Below are 23,783 nucleotides of genomic sequence, written 5' to 3' on the forward strand. Positions count from 1 at the left end.
GGATCGTGTGTTAGCCCATGACAAGCTCTGGGATCTGTCCTGTAACAACTTATTGAAGAGTCCTTTAAAAACTATAGCTTTTTTCTTTCTTTGCTGTTTATATATGTTACATTATACAATAAAAAAGTTTTTTTTAAAAATACTGTGTAAGTTATCTTGTTTTCCCCTCTCTTTCCCAACTGAGAACCACCTTTGAGATATGGTATGAGTTTTATATCCTTCTTTTTGTGCTCGGGTTTCTCAGTTGGTCTTTCTGATTTCCAGGGTCCATTTTATTATCTCTTCTTTCTCTCTTATCATTGGCAACTTCCTTTCCCAATTCCACTTTTTATCTTTTTCCTTGGCCAAGGCTACTCATAGCACAGCCCAGCTGGGAGGGGCAGCATGATCTCTAAAATGAGGACAAAAGTGAGAAAAAAACCCTCACAAGCCTTTAATTGGTCTTATCTACAAGACCATACAAAGTTAATAGCAGTTATGGTTTTATTTAGCAAATATAAACACATGCACACATATGCAGCACCATGCTAGAAACTTTGAGGGGTCCAAACACAAATGCACTGAGACTGTGTCTTCAAAGAACTGATTTGTCTGATGGGGAAAGAAGATACGTATGGAAAATGGGAAAACACAGCAAACCATGACAGGTGCTATAAGAGAGTGACCAAGTACAGAGGGAGAAGGGCTTCTGGAGCATCCAATAGAAGGAGCTAAAAAAGGCCTTCAAGGTCAGAGTGTCATTTTAATCTGGGTCCCTATCAGTAAAGGCTGGAGGGTCTTGCAGGTGGAGGGCTCACCCTCAGCAACGCCACCATTCACGGTTAAGTACAGCTTTTTGACAGTAGGGAATTAATCCAATGTGGAAAACCCCTACTGATCCTACCTCAAAGACGTGAGAGCAGATTTTCTGAACTGGGAAGGCTCCTCAGAACCCAAGCCCATAAGCTCTCAATATCTGTTCCTATTCTCTTTACGTTGTTTGTTTAAAGGAGTCAGAGAGGAAAGAAGTCTTAAGATCACTGGACTACTCTGTATTCTAAATTTCTCTCAAGGACTGTGGTCTGGAAATTTCACAATCAGTTTATTTAAGGTGACTAGGACTTGAGAAGTTGGGTCATACTGGTCAAATGCAAACAAGCAGGTGCCTTCATTACTTTCTCTCCAGGTATCTGATGTACAAAAGCATAGAAACCATCCAGCTTGGGCTTTCCAAAGCAGGCCCAATTTTTGTGTAATCTCTTTTTTGATGAAACTGATAATATATTACCAAATATGACTTATGTTTGCAGACGTTTTATAAATAAAAATCAAAACTAAAGAAAAGTATCTTTTGTCAAATTTATCTACTCTGGTTTTAGATCTCCATAACTAGAAAAATTTGTGTTGGTTTCTGAATGGGAAATAAGTTGGGGACTGAAGAGGGAGATTGTTTTCTATAGGAGAGTAGGTGTATATTTACACAAACACAGAGGCGCTACTAGGTTCAAACACGCTAAATGAGGGAAGGAGATCTGCCTTTGAATTAAGCAGTCTCTGGTATCCGAGAGGTCACAAAGTAGTGAGAAAGACAAGTTATACAAACATCTCTAACTCAAAGCAGGACACAAGCAATGCTAAAATAAAAGTACCAATTTTTGACAGTGATTAGGGAGGAGAGCATTCCAGTGAATTCTCCATGTTGCTACTATAACGAACATTTCAAAGTCATAATTTCATCATGTCATTCTCGGATTTAAAACCCTTAAATAACTTTTCAGTGCCAACGTTGGCTGTGCCGAACTAGTGGCCTGAGCCTCGGGGCTCTCTGGACTTCCACCCGGCCCTCCATCTGCTCCACTGCCATGACAGAACAGGCCATCTCCTTCGCCAGAGATTTCCTGGTGGCCAGCGTCATCGTGCCATCTTCAAGACGGCCGTGGCCCCCATCAAGCAGCTTGAGTTGCTGCTGCAGGTGCAGCACACCAGTAAACAAGCTGCTGACGAATAGTACGAGGCATCAGGTATAGTAATCAAAGCAGGGAACTGTGTGTGCTTGTCTACACCTTCCCAAACATCTGCTTATACTTATCCTTAAAGACAAAGTTGAGGACTTGGGTGGGGAAGTAGCAGATGACATTTGGCCAAGTTACCCCTCCAGAAAGAGAGGATTCCATTTTGATTACTGGGGGGGAGGGGAATCATGACCATCATCGCGGGTCCAAGTGTGAGTCAGCTCAGCTACACAGACCTAGAAACCCTGGTATCCAAATGCTTGTAGGACCTTCCATTATGCTTAAGTGTTTGTTTAAAAAGAAAGCATGTCTCTTATTTCCTTTTGCACAGTTGGATGTTTGCAATATGTTTTTTTTTTTTTTTTTAAAGGAAAGACAGAGAGAAGGAAGGAAGGATAGAAGGAAGGAAGGAAGGAAGAAAGGGAAACATCTTTAAACATTTTCTTGTTTTATTGTATTCTGTTTCTCCGTTTTTGTTACATGGGCTGGGGCCGGGAATCGAACCGAGGTCCTCCGGCATAGCAGGCAAGCACTTTGCCCGCTGAGCCACCGCGGCCCGCCCCTGCAATATGTTTTATGTTGGACATTCTGGTACAGAATAATAAATAAGCAGAACATACACACACACAAAAACAACCTTAAATAACTCACCAATAACCTGAAGAAAAAGCCCAAATCTGTCAATTTGGCTAAAAGGCACCTGTCTCATCTCTTGACTCTTCCAGTCATCAGATATTTCACCCTGCCACTCTGAACTATTTGCAAACATGCACATTCTTTTAAGCCTCTACGCCTTTGCTCCTTCACTTGGTTTTCAACCTCCCATTCTTCTTCTGCCTGAACTCCCAGCACCTCCATTCCACTCAACTTCACTTAAATCCAATCTTTTGAGTCTCAAGGTAGAGAGCTCAATCAGGAAGCTCTCCTTGATTTTATAAAACTGGAGTGTGTGCTCCTGCCATGCATTCTCATACATCCTTCCACTACATCTTTAATACTCCATTGTCTTCATCACCTTATTACAATAAACTTTTTACATATGCAAGGGCAATGATCCTTATTCACCTCTGTATCCTAAATACCTTACATTGCCTGGAACATAATAGTCACTCAATAATCATATGTCAAATATGTGAGAGAGGAAATTCTTTACAGTGAAATAAGGCTTCCATGTTTCAGCCTAAATCAGTCTAAAATTTCTCAGAGATTAGAGCCACAACCAACCATCTAAAGCCTTTGACTGCACCAGCCTCAGTATCCAGTCCTCACCTCTGACTCAACCTTGAGACTCAGAGGGCCATCTTCCCTGGATTGTCATTTGATCACACTAGGCATTTTATAGTTGACCAGCAACCAAAATATATTCTCACTAATACTTCCATCTCCGTATTGCTCCATTCTTTCTTTCTTTTGGGGGTGGGGGGTGCATAGTCCAGGAATTGAACCTGGGTCTCCCACATGAAAGGCAAGCATTCCACCCCTGAGCCCCCTGTGCACCCTCCATTATTTCTTTATCTCCCATACTTGTAGTTTCTCTACATCCCTAACTCATAGAATGCTACCTCAATTTCTTAGTCACAATTAAGACTTGGCTATGGACTAAGAACATCCCTTCCCCTGTAGCCTAGTTGGTACCCCTCTTTCTTAACTGCATTCCCTATTTCCTCATGCAGAAGTCTGCTCCCTCAATTAGATACCTCTCCCCTATAAGTACTAACAGCTATTCACTCTACTAGCTCCTTGTCCTTAACCCAGAGACTCGGCGTTTTCTGTAATGAGACAAAGAACAAATATTTTAGTCTTTACAGGGCATATCGTCTCTTTTGCAACTATTCAACTCTGCTATTATACATTAATCCAGCCATAGTCAAGACAAAATGAATAACACAACTTTATCCGTGGACACTGAAAGTTGATTTTCATATACATTTCACAGGTTATAAAATGTTATTCTTCTCTTGACTTTTTCCCAACCATTTAAAAAACATTCTTAGGTCAGGGTGGTGCAAAAAGAGACACATGGGCCATAGTTGGCTAACTTCTGCCTTTATAACAATGGTTCTCAGAGTGTGGGGCCTCAGCAGCATTAGCCTCATGTGGGAACTTGTTAGAAAAGTAAATTTTCCTGCCGCACCTCAGACCTACTGAATCAGTAACTCTGGGCTGTAGCTCAACAATATGTTCTAACAAGTCTTCCAGGTGGTTCTGATGCATACCCAAATTTAAGAACTACTGGGCTATAAACATGCTCAAGTCTCTCCTTAAAAAGAAAAAAAAATTCCCATGACACTGATCCTCAGAATCTTTTCTCTTTTCTCCAGAATTTCAAAATGATCCTTGTTAGCTCTATTTTCTCAATGGAGAACAAAATTCATCACATGTTTATGAAAGTAAGACTACCACTGAGTAGATGTAAGAACTATATAAGATGATTGTTAAGGTGGGAGATACCACATTTCCATGGCAGAGGAGGTAGAGAGCATCCCAGGAAGGAGTAAGCTTGGAAGGAATGCAGCCTATCTTGCCTTACAACCCTCACTCCTCTTCATGGGTTAAGACAGTGAGCTGATTGGAGAATCTTGGAAAAAGAACAGAGCCTGCTCTGCTCATGGGCCCAGCTGGAGGCTAAATAGTTACTTCATGCAAAGTAGAAAACGCACTTCCTTAGGGGAACACAGACCTGTGGAGCAAAGCTTGGTGATTGGAAGGTAACCTTTGTGGAATTAGGATGACACATCTTTTCCAAGTGGACACACCCACAAGCCTTGTCTGTTCAGCTCCTGCTGGGTTTGCTCTGTCAGGATACATGTCAAGCCATTCAGGGCTGAGGCTATTTACCTCATCTGTTTAGTTTTAATGACTCTGGTAGAGGACTTGGCACATAGCAGCTGATTGTTACATATGTGTTTTGTTTTGCTAATGCTGCTGGAATACAATGTAACATAAATAGAATGGCTTTTGTGTAGCGGATTTATCACTGTTACAAGTGTATAGTTCTAAGGCCATAAAAACGTCCAAACTAAGACATCCAGAAAAAGATTCAAGAAAGGCCAGCAGCATCCAGAACACCTTTATCAGCTGAGAACTCACTTGGCTGGTGTCTGCTGGTCTTTTGGCTTCTAGTTTCAAACAACTTTGCTGGAGGCATTTTCTTTTTGCATCTCCAAATATCTCTTTTGGTGTTGGCTCTGGTTTCTGTTTAGCTTCTCTCAGCTCTCTCAGCTCCTGGTGTCTCCCGGGGCTTCTGCGTTTCCAAATGTTGGCATCTATGTTGGCTCTGAAACAACTCCAAAATGTTTCCCCTTTTAAAGGACTCTGTTAAACTAATCAAGACCCAATTTAAATGAGCAGTCACAGCTCCATCTAATCAAAAGGCCACCCCCAAAATTGAGTGGGTCAATCTCCATGGAAACAATCTAACCAAAGGTTTCCTCCCTAAACAATAGATCTGCCCACAAAAAAAAATTGGATTAGGAAAAGAATATGGCTTTTCTGGGGTACATAAGAGTTTCAAACTAGCATATTCTACCCTCTGAACCCCAGAAAAGACAAATTCTTTCTATATATCAAATACATTCATTCATTGTAATATTATAAAATTTCAGTAACAATACAAATTCAATACAAAGTCAGAAACAGTACAAAATCTCATCAAATCAGTTACAGGCATGTTCTGTCCTAAAGCAAACAATTCTCCTTTGGCTGTTGACCTGTGAAACTCAGAACAAGTCATCTGCTTCCAATATATAAAGGAGGAACAGTCATAGGATATATGTTCCCTTTGCAATAGGGAATAATCAAAAGGAAAACAGGGGTCACTGGACCCAAACAGTTCTGAAAACCTGCAGGGCATACTCCATTAGATTTACAAGTCTGAGACTCACTTACGCTTGGGGTTTGAGACAGCAGCAATCCTGTCCTTCTTAAGGGCTTATGCAGTATCCCTGTTCTCTCCAAACACTGGGTTGAGGGTTTCAACATTGGGGAACATTGGGGTACTACCTTTTTCTCAACTTTACCCTCTCCAAGCATGAGGGCAGCACCCAGGCTGTCTGCCATCTCAGGGCATGTGCTCAACCCCCTCAGAACATTGAGATGATTGACAGGCTGCCCCCAATCCCCAAGGAATGTGATCCACCCTCTTTGATGCCTCTGTCCCTTCTCCAAGGCCTGAGGTGGCAAAACTCTTCTTGATCAAGTGAAATGGAAGGCTTGCCCTCTAATTCCAGGGCAAACTCACTCTTTCCACATATATGAGTGGATCCATTACCCTGGCCTGAGATTTCTCACCTCCAGACCTCAGCTTCCATGTTTTGCCTCTGAAGTCATTTTTCCTTCAATTTGTCCCTTTTCTGCTCCTTTTAGTGCAGACTGGCAGTGGATCCGTTTATACAGATCCCACAACACTCTTGTCGATTTCCCATGCAGTATGAAAAGATAAGAATAATCAGACAATAGGACTTTCCACAGATCCCTTCTGGATAACTCTATCTCCAATCCTGTCTTGTCCTGTAATAGCTGACTGGTTCCATGTTTTGTAAGTCCTCATATAGAGCAGTGTGCCAGTTTGAAGCTATTATGTACATCAGAAAGCCATGTCCTTTAATCTTCATTCAATCTTGCTGGATGGGAGCTGTTTGATTGTTTACATGGAGATGTGACCCACCTAATTGTGAGTGATAATTTTTGATTGGATGGTTTCCATGAAGATGTGTCTCCACCAATTCAAAGTGGGATTGCTTACTGGAGATCTTTAAGAGAGAACCATTTTGGAAAAAGCTTGAGAGCCACCAGAACTGAAAAGCCAACAGAAAGTCCCAGGGAAGCCATTGACGATCTAGCAGATCTTGCCATGTTCCTTTCCAGCTGAAAGAGAAACCCTGAACATCATCAGCCTTCTTGAACCAAGGTGTCTTTCCCTGGATGCCTTAGATAGGACCATTGGATAGCCTTGCATTAATTTGGACATTTCCACATCCTTAGAACTATAAATTTGTAGCTTAATGAATTCCCCTTTTTAAAAGCCATTCCATCTCTGGTATATTGCATTCCAGCAGCTTGCAAACTAGAACAGATTTTGGTGCCAGAGAAGTGGAGTGCTGCTGCAATTTGCAAATACCAAAATGTTGGAACAGCTTTTTAAATGGATAAGGGGATGATTCTGGAAGACTTGTGAGAAATTTGATAAAGAAGGCCTAGAATGCTTTGAAGAGACTGTTGGTAGAAATGTGGACTCATCTAGCCTCTGATGAGGCTTTAGACAAAAATGATGAATGCGTCATTCCAAACTGAAAGAAAGACATTCTTTGTAGATGGAAGGCAGAATTTGAGAGTAATGAACTTGGATACTTAGCAGAAGAAATTTCCAAACTAAATGTGGAAACTGCAGTCTGACTGCTCCTTGAAGCTTATAGTAAAATGCAAAAGGAAAGAGATAAGTTGAGAACTGAACTCTTGAGTAGAAAGAAACCTGAAACTGATGGTTTGAAAAATTCTGGGCTTCCAGAAAGGAAGACCCCAGAGAATAATGCTCCACATGAGGATTTAACCAAAACTGGAACCAGTCAGCCATTTCAGAAAAAGCCAGGATTGGAGATGGAGTTATCCAGGAAGGCTTTGTGGAAACTCCTTCTGTCTGACGGGCATGATCTCAGCCTATAGCATAGGAGACCAACAAGAGTACTGTGGTATATGTATAAATAGAACCACTGCCAGTCTATACTAAGAGGGACAAAAAAGCGACACATTGGAGGAAAAATAACTTCAAAGGCAGAACCATGGAAGCTAAAGTCTGAAGTCAAGAAATTTTGTGCCAGGAGGGCGGATTCACCCAAGCACTTGGAGAGGGTGAATTTGCTCAGAAGGCAGAGAGTGGGCCTTCTGCCTCACTGCAGTGGAAGAGTTATGCCATCTCAGGCCTTGGAGAGGGTGGAACATATTCCTTGGGGACTGGGGAGAACCTGGCTGCCATCCCCACTGTTTTGGAGGAGTTAAGCATGTGTCCTGGAGATGGCAGAGAGCCCGAGTGTGGCCTGAAGCTTGGAGAGGGTGGAACCAAGAAAAAGGTGGCCTACTCAGTGCCCCCACAAGGTTGCATTTGAACAGAACCAAGCTACTGCATAGGCCCATGGAAAGGGTGGGACTGCCACTAACTAAAGACCTGAGGATAAATGACTTACAGACTTTGAAATCTAATGGTATTTGCCCTACAGGTTTTCAGAACTGTATGGGTCCAGTGATCCCTGTGTTCCTTCCAATTCTTCCCTATGAAAATGGGAATGTGTATCCTATGACCGTTCCTTCTTTATATATTGGCAGCAAATAACTTGTTCTGGATTTTACAGGTCCAGAGCCAGAGAATTTTGCCTTAGGACAGACCATGCCTGTAATAGACCCTGATGAGATTTTGTACTGTTTCTGACTTTGTCTTGTTACTGAAATGGTTTAACTCTTTCTAATATTGTTGTGAAATGAATGCATTTTACAGCTGGAAAGAACATGTCTTTTGGGATCTAAAGAGTAGAATGTGCTGGTTTGAAGCTACTATGTACCTCAAAAAAGCCATTTCCTTTCATCTTCATTCAATATTGCTGGGTGGATTCTTTTTTTATTGTTTCCATGGAGATGTGACCCACCCAACTGTGGATAATAATTTTTATTAGATGGTTTTCCTGGAGATATAACTCCATCATTCAAGATGGGGTTGCTTACTGCAGCCCTTTAAGAGGGAACCATTTTGGAAAAAGTTTTAGAGCCACAAGAGCCACCAGAACCAACAGAGCCAACAGAATTGACAGAGCCCCAGGGAAGCCATTGAAGAGAAAGCTAGCAGATCTTGTCATGTGCCTTTGCAGGTGAGAGAGAAACCCTGAACATCATCGGCCTTCTTGAACCAAGATATCTTTCCCTGGATGCCTTAGATTGGACATTTTTATAGGTTTGCTTTAATTTGGACATTTCCATGGCCTAGAAATTTTGAGACCATCGATTTCTGGCTTCTTTATACCCAAGAGAGTTCAGTTCTCAAGTTATCTCTTTCCTGTCAAATGTTACTATAGGCTGCAAAGCACAGCCAGGTTGCAATTTCCACATTTACTTTGGAAATTTCCCCAGTTAAGTATACCAGATCATCACCCTCAAATTCTGCCTTCCATCAAACACCAGGACAAAATTTTGCCAAATTCTCTGCCACTTTAAAACAGAGGTCCCTTTCCTTCCAGTTTGCAAGGACGCGTTCATCATTTCTGTCTAAAGGCTCAGCAGAGGTATTGGTAGGGTCCAACTTCTGCTAACAGTCTCTTCAAGGCTTTCCAAGGTCTTTCCTATTCACCTCCTTAAAATTCCTCCAGGATCTTCACCTTATCCATGTAAAAACTGTTCCAATATGTTTGGTCTTTGCAAATTGCAACATGGCACTTCTCTGGTACCAAAGTCTGTTTTAGTTCACTAATACTGCTGAAATGCAATATACCAGAAATAGAATGGCTTTAGTAAAGGGGATTTATCACTGTTACAAGTTTATAGTTCTAAGGTCATAAAATGTCTAAAATAAGACATCCAGAGAAAAATACATTGACTCAAGAAAGGTGAATGGCATCCAGAACAACTCTGTCAGCTGGAAAGGTATACAGCTGGTGTCTGTTGGTCCTTTCATTTCTGGTTTCAAACTGTTTCCCTGGGGCATTTTCTTAATGTATCGCCAAACATCTCTGTCTGTGTCAGCTATGGATCCTGTCTAGCTTCTGTAGGCTCTCTCAGCTCCAGGAATCTTTTGGGGCTTCAGCATTTTCAAAAGCCTATGTCTTTTAAAGGACTCCAGTAAACTAAGCAAGACCTACCTGCAATGGGCAAAGTCATATCTCCAGCTAATCAAAAGGTCACACCCACAATGTGGTCAATCTCCATGGAAACAAGTCAATTAAAAGGTTTCCACCCTAAACAATGGCTATCCCCCACATGATTGGATTAGGAGAAGAACATGGCTTTTCTGGGGTACATAACAGTTTCAAACTAGCACAACATGTTACATAAAAAAACAAATTTTGAAATTATATTTACTCATACTTATCTGAGTCAAGTGACTTAATAGACAGTGAGGAATCACAGCAGATGGAGCAGTCAGTTAGTCAAACTAGCAAATTTACATGAATTTTCATTTTTTCCTTGATGAGCTCATTGAATGAGTCAGATACCATGTTTCCAATGTTCCTATACAGAGTCAGATGGCAAATGCAAAACTTGTTTGCTTTCAACAGATTTTTTTAAGAAAAAAAAAGATTATTATAAAATAAAGCATGCTCATTTTAGAAAATTTATAACATGCCCAAAAATCTATAGTAAAAACAATTTAAAACTCTGTAATCTTTCCAACAAATGATATAATGTGTTATCAAGGACATTTCTCATATCATTAAAGATTCTTTGAAAGTGTTATGGTCCACAGGCTTCATGGGCTAGACTCCAGTGCCTCTCTGGTCTTCTTTCCTAATACTCATCTCTTGGCCACTCTCTTATGCCATGCTGGCCTCCTGTTGACCTAGAAAATGTCACATACACCCTTGATTCAGGACTTGCACATGCTTTTCCCTCTGCCTGGAATGTTTCTTCCCTAAAATTCAAGATAGCTTTCTCCATCACTTCTTTCAGGTCTTTATCCAAAACTCTCCATAACACTTTCCTGGCCACAGTATTTTAAATGGCATTCTCTCCACAAGCATTCCCTGTGTCTCAGTCCTACATTATTTTTCTCTGTAGTGTGTATTATCACCTACAGTAAAATATATATTTTGCTGATTTATTTTGTTACTATCTGAAACACCAATACCATCATGCATACACATGCAAGCATGCACACACAGAGAAACACGCACACACACATACACAAAGATAAGTTCTGCCAGGACAGGAAAATTTTCTAAACTTTTAAATTTGATATAATTGCAAACTTACAAAAGTTTCAAGAACAGATCAAGAAACTCTGACTTGAATTCTGCAGTTGTTCACATTTTATCCCATTTATTTTACTATTTCCTCTCTCTTTCAGATACACAAATATATATATATATCTAGATTGTCTGTGCATGTGTATCTATCCATCTAGTATGTACACATTTTTTCTGAATCACTTGAAAGTGGGTGGGAACATTAGGCTTCTTTACCACCACATACTCCAACATGTTCTCTTATATAAATATAGTATGATCACTCAAATCTGAAAACTAAACTTAAACAATGCTATTATCCAATCCACAGTCCACATTCAATTATTTTCAATTGTCCCAATCATGTCTCTTTATACCTTTTTAAATTTCCTAAACCAGGACCCAATTCTAGATTGTGCATTGAATTTATTTGCTATGTATCTTTAGTCTCCTTTAATCTGGAACAGATCCTCAGCCTTTATCTGTTTTTGTTGCTGTCTTTCTTGACCATGATATTTTTAAGAGTTCAGGTCAATTGTTTTGTAGATATCCCTCAATTTGGGTTGTCTGATATTTCCTTATGATTTGATCCAAGTTGTGCTTTTGGGGGCAGAAATACAGAACTAGTATATTGTGCTGGTTTGAAGCTGTTATATGCACCATAAGGGGTCATATTCTCTTAATCCATCCCTGTGGGGACAGACCTATTATTGAGTGGGAACTTTTGATTAGGTTGCTTCCAAAGAGATGTGACCCAGCCAATTCAAGGTGGGTCTTAATCCCCTTGCTGGAGTCCTTTATGAGAGAATAAAAAACAGATGAAACTCAAAGCTCTCAAAGAAGCTAAGAGATGAAATCCAGAGAGAAGCCTCCAGGGAAGAAAGAGAGAGCCTTTGAAACCAAGCCAGGAGAAAAGGACCAGCAGACATTGCCATGTGCATTCCCATGTGATAGAGGAACCATGGATGCTAGCAGCTTTTCCTCTAAGAAGGTATCTTCCTCTTGAGTCTTAATTTGGACATTTTCATGACCTTAGTACTGTTAATTTATAACCTACACCAATTTCTGGTACATTGCATTCTAGCAGCTTTAGCAGCCATTTCAGTGTGTGGCAGGCTTGGAAATGGAATTATCCAGAAAGAATTTGTGGAAAGTCCTATTGTCTGACAGTTGGGACCCCTGGTGCCACACAGGAAACCAACAAAATTTTTGCAAGATTTGTATGAACATAATCATTGTCAGTCTGGACTAAGGGGGACAGAAATGGACAGATTGAAGGAAAGTTGGCCTGAGTGGCAGAACCATGGAAGCTAAGGTCTGGAACCAAGAAATCTCGGGCCAGGAGGGCAGACTCCTCCATGCATATGGAAAGGTGAGTTTGCACCAGAGTTTTCCAAGGTGGGCCTTCTTCCCCATTGTGCAGGAAGAGTATTACCACCCCAGGCCTCTCAGATCCTGGGGAATTGAAGGGAGCTTGGCTACCCCATCGTTTAGGAAAAATGTTTCTGTCCTAGGCCTCAGAATGGGTAGAGCACCTTCCCTGGGGATTGAAGAGAGCCTGCCCACCACCCCACTGTTCTAAAGGGGTTGAGAGTGTGCCCAAAGATGACAGAGAGTCTGGCTACCATCCATATGTCTGAAGAGGGTGCAACATAAAACAAGGTGTTTTCCCCAGTGTTTGGAGACATTGAAACCCTCACTCCTCACCCCAGTGTTTTGAGAAAGCAGGACCACTGCATAAGCAGTTGGGGAGGGTGTAACCGCCACTCTCTCAAGCCCTAAGGATAAAACATCATTCTATAGATAAACTGGAAATTTAATGGAGTTTGCTCTGCATATTTTTGGAACTGTTTGGGAACTTTTTTTTTTATTATTATTAATTTAAAAAAAATAACTAACACAACATTTAGATGTTTGGGAACTTTGACCCTGTTTTCCTTCCAATTTATTCCTATGGAACTGGGAATGGTTATCCTATGAATGTCTCTCCTTTGTATTTTGGGAGCAGATAATTTGTTCTATGTTTCACAGGTCCAGAGATAGAGGAGAATTTTATCTTAGAACAAACCATACCTGTAACTGATTTCGATAAGGCTTTGTACTTATTTACTGTTACTGAAATGATTTAAGTTTTTTTTGATATTGTGATGGAATGAATGTACTTTGCCCACAGAAAGAACATGTCTTTTGGGGGTCCAGAGGGTGGCGTGTGCTGGTTTGAAGCTATTAAATACCCCATAAAAGACCATATTCTCTTAATCCATCCCTGTGGGGGCAGACCTATTGTTGAGTAGGACCTTTCAAATAGGTTGTTTCCGTGGAGATGTGACTCAGCCCATTTAAGGTGAATCTTATTTCCCTTGCTGAAGTCCTTTATGAGAGAATAAAAGACAGATGAAACTCAGAGATCTCAAAGAAGCTAAGAGATGAAATCTAGAGTAAAACCTCCAGAGGAGAGAGAGAGCTATTAAAACCAGCCCAGGAGAAAAAGACTAGCAGGTATCACCATGGGCGTTCCCATGTTACAGAGGAACTGCAGATGCCAGCAGCCTTTCCTCCAAGAAGGTTATCTTCCTCTTGGTTCCTTAATTTGGACATTTTCATGGCCTTAGAACTGTACATTTATAACCTAATAAGTTTCCATTGAAAAAGCCAACCCATTTCTGGTATACTGCATGCCATCAGCTTTAGCAAACTGAGACATGTGTCCTTCTCAGCAGAGTATCGGGGGCACATGACGTTGGTCTATCCCAGTGTTGGTGGTGTTGTTATCTTTGGTTAAGGTGGCACCTACCAGGTTCCTCAAGGAAGGGAATTTTGCATGTTTTGTTCACTGCTATTTTTCCAAAGTCCTGAACAGTACTTGGTACATCTGAGGCACTCAAAAAGTATTTGTTGAATGAATGACTAAATGAATTCAATTCTGTAGAGTTGAAAAGACAAAAATGAGAAAGAGGAAGAAAAGGGAGGAGAAGGAGTAGGACAGGCAGGGGAAAAGTTGTAAGATTATAGAGCAAATCACCAGTATACATACTTTTAAGCTCGAAAATATTATCCAAATCACTTCCAGAACATTTGTACCAATTGATAATACTATGAAAATCATGAGATTGCCAGGTTTATTATACACTTAGTAGCAATCGAACTTATTTCAAATACATTTCTTAATGATATAAATTTTGTCTCCCAATAACTCATTTTTAATATGATCCTCACTCCTAAAATTTTTTTTAACTATTTCAATATAAAGTCTCCTAAATAAAATCTCATGGAGATTTTGGAAACCTGTTTCTTAATAATGAACTTTTATTATTATAAGCCTCAGTGTAATCTTTTTTTTATATAAATATAATTATATGAATATAATTAATCTTATCTGCTTAACGATCTCTTATAATTTTGAAAGAAGCATGTAAAAAGAAAAATGGTTGTATATTAAAGAATTATGTTAGAGAAAAATATATAGATATGAAAATAGTACCATAATATCTTAATTTTATCAACTAAGCAAGCAAATGTCCATTTTGGTTCGTTCAGTGCCCATAGATATTTACTGATATATAAAAATTAAAATGTATGAACCATTTTGTTTTAAATCATATTTTAAAAGCATTATTGAAAGTGAAAAATTAAAGCTTGATTTTTAACTGTCAACACAATAAATCTTAGCTTGTATGAAAGGATTTTTTTTCAACTTCCTTTAAAATTTATTGATAGAAAAATCATCTCTGCTATTAAAAACATTCTTCTAACTCTCCACAATGGAAAAAATGAGACCTTAGACACAAGTCTGTAATATTGCAACTGTTTGGGAACCAGTATTTCTAAAAGAACCAAGTTTCCTGACTGATTGCTTCAGTTTAGCAGAGATAGGGAATTTGTGTACAGTAACTTCCCATATCCTTTTGGGATTATATTATTTAAGGAGATAATGACACCCTTGCCAGAGAGTGAACCATTGAATGGTGAGAATATTTTTCTCTTACTTTTCAATCTTTCACAAAGAATATGTAATTCTCTTTTCTGACATAAATTTCAACGCTATAGAAATCAAGACTGTTTGGTAATTGGGTAAATTTTAACCAGATTCCTGTTTTTGAGATGCTCTCTCATCCCTCTTAAAGCAAATTAAAATCTAACAGGGCTTAGATTTGAAAGGGAGTAAGTTTGCGATTAACACCCAAAAAAAAAAATTATAAAAATTCACCATGTGGGCATGCTGCATAAATTCCATTCGTTATTTACATGTCATCTATAGGAAAAAGTCATCTGAATGTGAATGATTCACCTAAACGAATGACACTTCACCAAGTGCCTCACCAATTTACACCAATTTAATGCTTCCTCTCTGCTTAGTTGAATCTCTTGCTAAAATTTTAGTTAGATTCCCTTTTTTGAGCGATCAGTTACTCTTTTAGTGTACATATTTCAGGAAAGTCCTTTGTGCCTAATTTATATGGAACTATCCAAAGAAGTGAAACACATTTCAAGTTCTTAGCCTGCTCAAATAGAGCCAGATATGTGAAGGAATGTTTCATATCTTAGAGCAGAATCATGGATTTCTACTGACATGTGGAAAATCAAGGACCCCTTACACCACAGAGTCTTCCATTCTATGTTTTCATGAACAGCAACAACAAAAAATCAGCCATTGCCTTCCCATTTGGATGCAAGCCCCATTCCAACAATTTCAGTTTGCCATTTTTATATACAAACAGCCCCCAGGCAACAGCACATAATAGCATCATTCCTCCTCCTCCTACCTCCCACTCCATTCTGAGGGATGAAGCACCAAAGGAAGTGAAGAAGTGGTCAAGCCAAATTAAGAAATTGTGGGTGATGTTTGAGACATATCAAACATGTTTGAGGATGCAAGTGTCTTCAAACTCTCATACCCAAAACCATGAAAAAAATTGGTTCTTATCTGAAAAAACCACAGCAATTAGGACCTGTACTAGTCAGTTTGTACATAACAATAGACACCTGATTTTGTTAGTGCTCCTTCCCATAAATATGTTCACATTTTCTCAGTCTTTAAGAGAGAAGAACACCTTTCTTTGCAAATTAGATGGGTATCAGAAAGATTTTTTAGCAAATTAGATATTTATAGATAAAAACCATAATTGAAATAAAACATTGACCCTAATATAAAGAAATCTCATGATCATTTAATCAAGAACTAATGTATTAGTAAGTGTTCTCTAAGGAAACAGAACTGACAGAAGATTTATATATATATATACATAATGTAAATATTATGAAATTTTTAATAGGAATTAGCTCATATGATAGCAGGAATGGGTAAGTCTAAATTCTGTAGGCCAGGCTAGTAGCTGGGAGCTCTGACTAAGATGTTCAATGAATTCCTTAGGAGAAGCTGGCTGGCTGAAGTAGAGATGGAAATTCTTCCTTCCAACTCCTGAATTTATCACTGCTTCTTTTAAAGCCTTCAACTGATGGAATGAGAGCTTTCTCTCATTGTTGAAAGCAGTCTCCTCAGTGGATTGTACATACAACTCGCCCTATATGCAATCAACTTACTAATGATTTACATCTATGAAATAACCTCACAGTAACACTCAGGCCACTGCTTGCTTAACCAAACAACTGGACACCATAACCTGGCTAAGTTGGCACATGAGCTTAAGCATCAAAATCCACTCCTTGTCAACTTGGAAAGCATACACATATTCTTAAACCATACTTATTCCCTAAATAAAAACAGCAACATTCACATTTTCAACTAACAATACTCAGCTACCTGTGTACATCAAGAAACACACTAACTCTCCCTGGAATAGGATGCAAATCCTTACGCAATGTTCATTCACAAACTTGACATCCGATAACTTAAATACTATGACATGAAGTAAATAAAGCGTATGTCACATGATAAAGGGAAAGATAGGGAAGAAAAAAAAATATTTCCTTTATGTATATATACAACCATACTCATAACAAAATAAGGAGGAAATACCTATAACCATTACAATCCTTGCTTCTGTAATAGGTCAGGAATCATAACATGTGAATATAACTACCTTCTTCCATTACCCAATCCATAGTCCTTTACCATCAGCAAGTACCTCAGCTAGATATGGTTCTCTGCCTGATGGGGTGTTTTAATTTGTTAATGCTGCTAGAAATAGAATATACCAGAAATGGGTTAGCTTTTATAAAGGAAATTTATTAAGTTATAAGTTTATAGTTCTACGGCCATAAAGAAAGAAACCTTTACTCAAGAAAGGCCTATCTTGAAAGGTACAAGGCTGGCATCTACTGGTCCTCTGGTTCCTGGTTTCAAACAGCTTCCCCAGGGGTGTTTTCTTTCTACATCTCCAAAGTTCTCTGTCTGTGTGGGCAGACAGAGAAATGTTTTCCAAAGTAGTTGTCTCTTAAAGGTCTTCAGTAAGTGACCCCCCCTTGAATGGGCAGACATGGTAAATGCCTAATTAAAATTTTCCACCCATAAGTCACATCTCCATGGAAACAGTTTAATCAAAAAGATCTCACCCAGACACCCAAATCAAGGTTAAGTCCTTAATCTTGACACTTGCTTTTGTGAGGCTTATGTGTGTAGCAGAGAAGCTTAGTCTACCTATGGTTATGCCTAAGAGTTACTTCCAGAAGACCTCTTTTGTTGCTCAGATGTGGCCTCTCTCTAATCCTAACTCAGCAAGTGAAATCATTGCTCTCTTCTCTATGTGGACATGACACTCAGGGGTGAAATTCTCTCTGGTGGCATAGGAGATGACTCCCAGGGATAATTCTGGCCCTGACACTGTGGGATCAACAATGCCACCCAAAAAGGGGAAAGAAGTGTAAAAAGTAAGGTATCAGTGACTGATAGAGTTCAAATAGAATGGAGAGGCTACTCTGGAGATCACTCCTATGCAAGCTTCAGTTAGACGTTGCTACCTACTATAGCTTGCCAAACCCCAACCAAAACCATTCCTGTCTATCCTAAAGAGCACCTAGGTATTGTATAAGATTCCACAATGGTTCCATGTACTAGGGTAATTTTCCAGAAACCCACAACCTGCAGATGGGTCCCTGGACCAGGTAAGTCCTGAAATGCAGAAGGACAGCCTCTCCAGAACATCAACTAGTTCCATCCTCTTATCCCATATTATCAAAAGCCCCTTCCAACATGAAAAAGTTAGAATGGGCACAGCCTAAATACCTCTAAAGAATGGGAGAAAGAGTAATGGTGATGGTGGAGTTATGCAGAGAAGGTAGGGTTTAACAAATGAGTATGAGTGCTGAATCATTATATTGATATTTCTTTTAGTCTCCAGTACCTTAGAGGCTAGGAGTGAAACCTAAAATTGTGGAATTGTAACCCATACCAAACTCTGAAATCTGTTCTACAACTAATTGTTGTAATATACTTTGAAATTTATTATTTTTTTGTATATATGTTATTTTTCACAAAAAAGAAAAAAAGTCCATTGTGATGATAAACATACATCTATATGATGATATCGTGATTGTATACTTTTGAGGATTACATGGTATGTGAATATATAATATATATCAATTTTTAAAATGTGAGTAACAGGCAAATTAAAAAAAAAGAAGATCCTACCCAAAAATATTGAATCACAATTAAAGAACATGGCTTTTCTGGTGTACACAACAATTTCAAACTGGCACATTCCATCCTTTTGGACCACCAAAATGCACGTTCTTTTCATATACAAAATGCATTCATTCCATTACATTATTACAAAGGCTTAAGTCACTTCAGTAAAATACAAAGTCAAAACCAGTACAAAATCTCATCAAGGTCAGCTACAGGCATGGTCTGCCCTCAGGCAAAATTCTCCTCTAACTCTGGACCTGTAAAACTCAAACAAGTTATCTGCTGTCAATATACAAAGGAGGAACAGTGTTTAGTTAGGGTTCTCTAGAGAAACAGAATCAACAGGAAACACAAATATAAAATTTATAAAAGTGTCTCATGTAACCGTGGGAATGCAGGGTCCAAAATCCAAAGGGCAGCCTGTGAAGCTGATGATTTCAATGGAGGGTCTGGTTGAACTCCACAGGAGAGGCTCACCAGCTGAAGCAGGAAGAGAGCCTGTCTCTTCTGAATCCTCCTTAAAAGGCTTTTCCAGTGATTAGAATAAGAATCACTCATTGCAGAAGACACTCCCCTTGGCTGATTACAAATGGAATCAGCTGTGGGTGCAGCTGACATGATCATGATTTAACTCTGAAATGTCCTCGTCGCAACAGACAGGCCAGCACTTGCCCAACCAGACAAACAGGTACCACCACTTGGCCAAGTTGACACATGAACCTGACCATGACAAACAGTCATAGGATAGACAATCACATTGCCACATGGAGAGATGGGAAGGCAAACAGTGCTCACTGGACTCAAATATTTCCAAAAATCTGTAGGGTAAACTTCATTACATTTCAAAATCTGAGAGTCATTTGTCCTCAGGGCTTTAGAAAGCAGCAGTCCCACCTTTTCCAAGGGCCTACACAGCAGCCCTGTTGTCATCTCCAAACCCTGGTGAGGGTTGGAACCTTGGGTAACTTTTGGGAGACTGCCTTTGTTTCAGCTCCATCCTCTCCAAGCATCAGGGCAGCACTCAGACTCTCTTTCATCTCTGGTGCGCATGCTCAACCCCCTTAGAACACTGGGCTCTCCCCAATTCCCAAGGAATTTGCTCCACCCTCCGTGAGGTCTGGGGTACTAAAACTCTACCTAAAAATTGAGGTAGAAGGCCTACGTTCTGTCTTTGGGGCAACTCACACTCTCCAAGTGGATGAGTGGGTCCACTTTCCTTGCCTGAGATTTCTCAGCTTCAGATTTTAGCTTCCATGGTTCTACCTTTGAAGTAATTTTTCCTTCAATTTGCCCCTTTTTTTGTCTCTTTTCATCCAGACTGGCAGTTGTTCCATTTATGAAGTTCACAAGAAACTTGTCAGTTCAAGTTCACCACCCTCAAATTCTGCCTTCCATCCAATACCAGCGCTTAATTTTGCCAAACTCTCTGCCACTTTAAAACAAGAATCACCTTCCCTGTTTGCAATTACATGAATTATTTCTGTTAAAGGCCTCCTTGGAAGCACTTTTAGTGTTCATATTTCTACAAACAGTCTCTTCGATGGGCCTTTCCTTTCAAGTATATCGTGATTCTTCCAGAATTTTCCCCTTACCCATGTAAATATCTGTACCAACATGTTTGGTATTTGAAAATGGCAGCATCCATACTTCTCTGGTACCAACATCTCTTTTAGTTTGTTAATGCTGACAGAAATGCACTTATCAGAAATGGGGTGGCTTTCATAAAGGGAATTTATTAAGTTATAAGTTTACTGTTCTAAACCATTAATATGTCCTAACCAAGGCATCCAGAGAAAGGCATCTTGGCTCAAGGAAGGGTAATCTGGGAAAGCACATAGCTGGTGTCTGCTGGTCCTTTGGCTTCTGGTTTCAAACAACTTCACGGAGTGGCATTTTCTTTCTGCATCTCAAACGGTTTCTGTCTATATTAGCTCTGAAGCTTTTTCTGAAATGGCTCCCTCTTAAAGGATCAGTAAATGACCCACCTTGAATGGGTAGAAACACATCTCAATGGAAACCACCTAATCAAAAGGTCTCACCAACAATTGGGTGGGCCCATATCCATGAAAATATATTTTTTGTATGCTGTATGGTGGGGGTCACATTTCATTCTTTTTCCATGTGAGTATCCTGTTATAGCAGCACCATTTTGTTGGATTTTTGTTTGGTTGGGTTTTTGTTTGTTTGTTTTGGGGGGAAGTGCATAAGTCAGCAACTGAACCTGGGTCTCCCACATGGCAGATGAGAATTCTACCACTGAACTATCCTTGCACTCCTCCATGAAAACAATTTAATAAAAAAGATCCCACCCAACAGTATTGGAACAGGATTAAAGAATGTGGCTTTTCTGGGATACACAACAATTTCAAACCAGCACACGGGATGACCCAAATGTTTGCTTGTGAAATTTCTGAGACATTTGTAGTCTGCCTGGATGGAGTTACTGCAGTTTTCTGTTGACTTTGATCACAGGGCATGGTAATACTAGGACAGAGCCTAAGGGATCTCCTGTATTCCAAAACTCTTCTTTACTTCTATTGTGTAGTTACAGTCCTATTTCCCCTTGACAGTCAGGATCAATCAGCCCAGCCAGCACAGAAATTCACTTCTTTGCTGTTGATTCATAGGTATGAGAATCCAAAGTGCCTGGGTGATAATCTTTACTTCCAGTTCAATGAAATCATTATATCTGCTGGTGGAAGCACTCTTCCTTTGGAAACTAGGATCTGTAGACAAACAAAAGCTTAAGGTTTCGGGAACAGGAGGTAAAAATTTTCCTAGGGGAACACTAAGGGTAATAGTGAGTGGTGGGTGCTCGCTTCAGCACCACATATACTAAAGTTGGAACAATACAGAGAAGAGTAGCATGGCCCCTGCACAAGGATGACATACAAATTCATGAAGTGTTCATATTAAAAAAAAAAATAGTGAGTGGTGGAGTGGTATCACTCCCATTTCTAGCCCTTGAATTCTTGCTATGGGAGAAACAGCACCATAGAGTGATGGCTGATTTAGAGCATATACAATCTCCTGGAGAACAGTGCCCCAACCCCTCAAGGTATTGCCACCCAGTTGATGCTGTAACTGACTCATCAAAAGGCCATTCCATCATTTTATCAATGGTCATTGGGAGCATGGCAAGATCGGTGATTCCATGAGCATGTACTCATTCCCATATTTCATTTGCTGCAAAGTAGGTTCTTTGATCAGAAACAATGCTGTGTGGAATGCCATAACAGTGTATAAGGCATCCTGTAAGTCCATGGATGGTATTTTTGAAAAAGGTATTGCTAGCACAAAAGTCAAACCCATATCTGCGGATGTGTCTATTCCAGTTAGGAAAAAAAAAAATGCTGCCCTTTCCATGATGGAAGCAGTCCAATAAAACCAGCCTGCCACCAGGTAGCAGGCTGATAACATTAGGGAAAATGCTATATATGAGACTAAGTATTAGACTTTTCTGCTCGCAGATTGGAGATTCATCTGTCAGTAGCCAGATTGGCCTTGGTGAGTTTAAGTCCATATTGCTTAACCCATACATAACCTCTATCCATACCAACATAGCCACTTTGTCCATAAGCCCATTGGGCAATGAGAGGAGTGGCTTGGAGAAGAGGCCAGCTGAAATTCACAAAACAGGTCATCTTATCCACCTGATTATTAAAATATTCATCTGCTAAAGTCATATCATGGTGAACATTCAGTGGGGCACATGTTTTTTGCCCACTCAGAAAGGTCTATCCATATACCCTCCCAAGAACACTTTGTTGCCAATTTTCCAATCATATTCTCTTTAAGTCCCTGACCATCCAGCCAAACCAATGGCAACAGCCCATGAATCAGTATACAAGCACACCTCTGACCATTTCTCCTTTCAAACAAAATAAATAATCAGGTATACTGCTCAAAGCTCTACCCCCTGGGGGAGGATTTCCCTTCATCATTGTCCTTCAGGGATGTTCCCAAAAGGGACTGCAGCTGCCCATTTTCAGATACTTTTCAGATACCTTCTTCACAATACACAGTACCTGCGTATTGTGAAGAACCAGCTATAAGCCAGGCCCAGTCAATTAATAGAAAGGAATTCCCCCAAACACCATAACTGTGGATTGGTAACAAGAAGATAATGTGGCAGATGTGGTGGCCATGGGCATTTGGGCCACTTCCTAGTGTAATTTACTTAGGCCTTCAGGACCCTCTCAAGCCCTATTTCATACATATCACATCCATTTTATGATGGAGTGCTGCTGTGCATTTTATGAGTCAAATAGCACACAGTTCATAATGGATAAGTCAGCATTCATGGTAACTTGGTGGCCCATGGTTAAGCATTCAGTCTCTACAAAGGACCAAAATCTATTTCTTAAAAGAAGAGCAGTTATCTGCAGAGGATGGCAGGGATTTTCTCCAAAATCCTATTGGTCTGCCCTGTGATCTTCTTATGGGGGCCTGCCAAAGGCTTCAGATCACATCTCTATTTCCTCCTGACACTTACAGCACCATTGGATCAGCTGGATCATATGGCCAAGTGGAAGAGCAGTTTGTACACAGCCTGTACCTGTTGCAGAACCTCCTCTTCTTCCATTCCCACTCAAAATTATTACATTTTGGGGGGCACCAAAAAGGGGTGGAATAGCACACCCAAATGACAAATTGTTATCTCCCTGTATTTTTATTGGATTTATCTCCTATTCTCTGATATGGAAATGCCTTACCAATAAGTCTAGAGTACTTCTTGCTCACTAGGTCCAATCAACATGATATCACTAAAATGGACAAGAATAATATCTTGTTTAAAGGAGAGATGATCAAATTCCCTGCAGACAAGATTATGACCTAGGGTTACAAAGTTGATATCCACCTGATGTAGAATAGTGACAGTGTATTGCTGAACTTACCAGCTGAAAGCAAACTGTTTCTGGTTGTTTTTACTCACAGAAATTGAGAAGAAAAAAAGCATTTGTTGGATCAATAGCTGTGTACCAGGTGCCAGGAGATGTGTTGATGGCTGAAGCGATGGTACCACATCTGCAAAAGCAATGCAATTAGAGTCACTACCTGTTTAAGTTTATGATAATCCACTGACAACCTCTAAGATCCATCTGTTTTCTGCACAGGCCAAATAGGAGTGTGAATGGGCACATGGTGGGAATCATCATCCCTGTATCCTTCAAGTCCTTGATGGTGGCACTAATCTCCAAATCCATCCAGGAGTATAGTATTGCTTTTGATTTACTATTTTTCTAGGTAGAGACAATTCTAGTGGCTATTTGGACTTTCCTATCA

At 39.9% G+C, this 23,783-nt stretch overlaps 1 long non-coding RNA gene and 1 other non-coding gene across 3 annotated transcripts in view; one reads left to right on the forward strand and one right to left on the reverse strand.

The window, feature by feature from the left end:
• LOC143680618 (uncharacterized) overlaps nucleotides 1-23,783 on the reverse strand; it is a 275,278-nt gene that overhangs the window by 213,403 nt on the left and 38,092 nt on the right. The window lies entirely within an intron of this gene.
• On the forward strand, nucleotides 21,309-21,415 carry LOC143681846 (U6 spliceosomal RNA). Its single transcript, XR_013174902.1, has one exon. It is a non-coding gene; the product is annotated as a U6 spliceosomal RNA (small nuclear RNA).

The sequence above is a fragment of the Tamandua tetradactyla genome, chromosome 4, assembly GCF_023851605.1.
Source record: "Tamandua tetradactyla isolate mTamTet1 chromosome 4, mTamTet1.pri, whole genome shotgun sequence".
NCBI lineage: Eukaryota > Metazoa > Chordata > Mammalia > Pilosa > Myrmecophagidae > Tamandua > Tamandua tetradactyla.